Source organism: Cygnus olor, chromosome 3 (genome assembly GCF_009769625.2).
Source record: "Cygnus olor isolate bCygOlo1 chromosome 3, bCygOlo1.pri.v2, whole genome shotgun sequence".
Classification (NCBI taxonomy): domain Eukaryota; kingdom Metazoa; phylum Chordata; class Aves; order Anseriformes; family Anatidae; genus Cygnus; species Cygnus olor.
Window position 1 is genome coordinate 46,230,041 of NC_049171.1, and position 4,529 is coordinate 46,234,569.

At 35.3% G+C, this 4,529-nt stretch overlaps 1 long non-coding RNA gene across 1 annotated transcript; it reads right to left on the bottom strand.

The window, feature by feature from the left end:
* Positions 1-1,971: 1,971 nt before the first annotated feature.
* Positions 1,972-3,422, bottom strand: LOC121068430. The gene is made up of 3 exons (XR_005818866.1): positions 3,275-3,422; positions 2,260-2,450; positions 1,972-2,181 (listed from the first exon to the last, which is right to left on the bottom strand). It is a non-coding gene; the product is annotated as an uncharacterized LOC121068430 (long non-coding RNA).
* Positions 3,423-4,529: the final 1,107 nt, after the last annotated feature.

The following is a 4,529-nucleotide window of genomic DNA, read 5'->3' on the forward strand; positions in this document are numbered from 1 at the left end:
TAAAATGATAAACAAGGCCTGTGTGTGTGTTCACATGTGTGTACATGTGGGGTAGTTGTGCCTGTTTCAGGCTCAGAGATGTCACCTCTGCATGAAATTATTTGTCCTGAATACCACATAACTTGCCCACAAGCTGCTGCTATTTAAAGAAAGGCCCTCATCACACAACTTGGAACAGAAGTTCTTGCAACTGAACTTTATTTTTTGGTAGAATATCTGAGATTATATTAAGAGTTCAGGCAGAGCACAATTAAAGAGATCACACTTCTGGCTGTGCAGTCTGCAGTCAGTGCGGTGACTGTGCTAGTACCTCTGCCAGCTGGTAATGGCAATTCTGAATTTGTGCACACAACCCAGCTCAGGCGTGCATCCTGCCTCAGCAGGTAACAACTCAAAACGGAAATACAGGTCGGTCTCTCTCTGCTTTTTTTATCTCTCTCCCATTTATCTCCATTTTAAGAGCCAATAATGAGATGAATTAAGTGGTGATGCCCTTTCATTTTTCCTCATTAGGGTCACTGGCTATTTCAGCCTTACCCTTGTTCAAGAATTACTTCAGGGATGCAGCCATCTTGCAATTCCTCTTCATTAAACTGGAGGAACTAAAAGTATGTAAAAATCCCATTGTCCCTGTTGTGTCAGCAGCCTGGATGAGGATTTTAATGGTTATAAATGGGCTGTCTCTTATAAAAATACCTTGTATGTTGAAAGGTACATACAACTTTATAACATTGTATAAACTTTGCTTTTGTTCATTTTTTATAATGCTGTTTAAGTCATTAAGGTTTGTCCAGACCCAGGTTCTGGATTTTATGAAAACTTGTTGGTTTTCTCAATTTTAAAATCTGAGGAAGGATTCTACTTATTCAGCACAAGGAAGAGTGAAAAAAACAAATGTATCTTTAGAATTTTCTCACATTCGAATTTCTTTTCTGTTTCTAGCACTTTTTTTCCCACAGACAGCATAAGAGCCATCTGACTCACTCCTGGCTCTGCTACATGCCTGCTGACACCACAGTTAGTCACAAGTATTGAAGGTAGAATATTTTCCTATCACAGAGATTGTCTTCCATCACAATAGATATTTTTGAAATAATGACTATTTAAAGAATATATTGTTAAAAGAGAGTTGAAAAATAACATTTCAATATTTTGAAACAAGATTTTCAATTTTACAGAAGTAGATTACAATCATAAAATGGTTTGGGTTGGAAGGGACCTTAAAGACCACTTAATGCCAACCCACTCTGCCTTGGGCTGGGACATTTTCCACTAGGCCAGGTTGCTCAAAGCCTCATCCAACCCCGTTCATTCAATATTTCTTATGTTATTTTGAGGGCTTTGCAGTTTAAAAGTTAAAAAATATTAAAAGTTAAAATATTAAAATAAGCAAGTGGTATCAAAGCATTTCCATCACCCTCAGCATATACATTTTTTACAACAGTCCAGTTTTTGACAAAAATTCCAGCCCATAATTATAAAAATTACTTTTAAAGTACCTGGAACAAAGAATTTTCTGAGATACCTGGAAACTTCCGTACTTTCTTATCACAATCAAAAGTAGTGCAGTCATGTACCACACTGTACTGGGGAAAAACACATTTGATTTTAATATGAGCTTTAAACCACACCACCTTATCATGCTGCAACATGAAAAGAATTTTTTGTCTGATATTCTTACTGATATAAAATGATTCTGATGTTGCTTTAACACAATGAGAAAGGAGTAATTTCTGCAACTCTATTAATTCTTAAGTCTTTAAATAAAAATAACAAAGAAATAAAAATATAATAGAATGTAACAACTATCATAATCAACACAGTTGATGATATTACTTTTATTTCTGTTTAAAGCATCTTTGTTTCTTCTCCCGTGTATTCTTTCTTTATTTATTATTGCAAATAAAAACAAAGAGGGTAAAAAAGATAAAAACAGAAATGTCTTTTTTTTTTTTTTTTTTACTTCTTCTCCTCTGAATTGGTCCTGTAACACTATTCACTGTACATTCACAAAGGAATTCTAACAGTGACTCTGGTGCAGAGCAGGCAGTGGGAACTGCTCTAGATGTCTTCTCTTCTAACCCTTATGTGATGGTGGGACTGGGGTCACAGGCTAGCCTGAAGGGTAGAGATTTTCTTATCATAAGAGTTCCTGTCCCTGTGTTCTTCAATGACTAGTATCTGAAAACAAGCAGAGACAACCATTCACAGCCTGATAGGTCATGGTATAAGTCTTTATGCTATGCAAATAGTGCACACCTCTCTGTTCGTGAGTGTTGCTCTGGGAGAAGACCACAATGTTCTCTCACTATTGTTACCAGGGAAGAGCTGAGCAATGCTACAGTCCTACATCCAAATAGGCAGGAGCTGCAGGAAGCTTGTACCACTAAACCCCATCATATGTGGTTTCACTCAATTCACTCCACCTAAACACGAGTCAGGGAGGCTGGCTAGAAGTGAAAGCAGGAAAAAAATAAAAATAAAAAGTAATAATTTAAAAACATATTTTCCTGAGAATAACAGGAGCAAGAGAGATTAGAAAAGCAATATTAATAGTACCATTACCATTGCAAAGGAAGAAAAATAAATTCAGCCATTATTACTTTTCATTAATCTATAACATTATTATAAATTATAGGATTGGTAAATATGGTGTGTCATTATAATCTGTTATATCATAACAAACATTATTTACATATTTTGACCTCCCATTTGTAACCACCTACGCTCATTCTTCAGTTTTATTTCAAGTATAATTCATTTAAAAACTGTAACATGGATAAGAATTTAGTTTGAAATATAGGCATACTTAAGCTCTATAAATTTGGACTAAAGCAGTAAAAAGAAGTATGCAATGTTTTATTTTCTTTAGATAGACAATGAAAGCATGCAAAAAAATCACATACCTTAGATAAATAAGTATAATTATTTTTTTCAGAAATGACACTATAGGAAATGGCACTGCAAGCCAAGCAATTTTGACAGCCATTTCACAAATGGTTGGCTTTTTTAGGTTTCTTTTTTATAGTGCTAAATCTAGGCAGCACTAGTATTAGTCACTAGTATTGGCTACAATCACAAAGAAACACAGACCTACAATTTACTAAGTCTAAACTAAGATAAGTAAATGCAAACTCTGTCTTTTCAGAGGGGAAGGAAAAAAAAAAAAAAAAAAGATGTTAAATTTAGGATGCATAAATATTCCCCAACTATCTGTGTTTCTACTAGTAAAAATCACACATAAATTTTAATAGTTATAACCTAAGACTGTTACCTGAGTTCTGGCAATGCTGGGCTCTTCATTCTCTGAAGCCTAGTTAAATACATGAAGAATTCCTTTTCTTATTTTGTCTGCAAAGCCTCTTTCAGCTCACATATACCAAACTGAAGGAAGCAGAAAACATAAAGCAGAGGCATGTAACACTCTTACGCCTTGTACCCTGAGTGGTTGTCCCATAGTTTATCACAGGTGGTCAGATTTAATTTGTCTCCCAGACTTTAGTAGAAGATATAATCCAGCTGCTTGGTGTGTTTTATTGGTAAAGTTCATCTCAAGACAGGGTTTCTAGGTAACATTATTAAGAAAAATTAAAAAAAAAAAAAAGTATGCCTGAATCCTTACATGCACAATTCACTTTGATTCATTGGCATCTGCCCATCTTGCGTGAGTCCTGTTTCAGAAGAGTAACTCTCAAGATAAAATTATTTCAATTGTCTTGTCATCAACTGAGAGTAACTTAATTTCATTTAATATAAGAGTCCACAGCTAGTTTTTCAGGTCTCCTATTACTTCGTAGTAACTCCATTTATAGGGAACAAGAAGAAAAAGATACCACCTAAGGATACTTCAGTCGAACACAGGATCAAAACCAGATGAGACAAATTATTTGTGAGGGCACCTATTGTCTTTGATTATAAAGGAACTGACTAGCTTAAATTAAAGCTGACTAGCTTAAAATAAGATTATTCAGTTTTAGGTGACAAAAAATGTGGAGAAAAAAAAAAAGCATATAGATGTTTTGACTTCAGACTTTTGCTGGGCTTTGCAATGTCTCATTAAGTGATACCTGGCAGCACTGATAAACGTACACAATCAAAGCAAGTACAAGCAGCACTTCAAAACAACAGACTGCACCAGTCCTGGCCACTGCATATTTGCCTCAGCTGCCAGGTGTACATAAACTGTTTCTGAACATCCTTGCAGAAACATATTATGGGTGAAAACCCTCACAACATGTTCCCACAGTTGCGTTTCCCTGGTAACACCTGTCATCACCTTCACATTAACAAGGAAATTTTACAGCAAAATATACATGGGGAACATTTCATAGACATTTCAAGATCTCATTTAGATATTCAGCTATTTCTGTGCTATTAGCTTCTATTCTGAAAGGGCTGCAAAGTACTGGAGTAGGTTTGCAACTGTAAATAAATAAACTTCCCCTTTGCAGAATGTAGCCCCACCATCTAGAAATTTTAGCCACTGGTGTTTTACTGTATCCTGTCAGAAAACATATGATAGGAGAGCA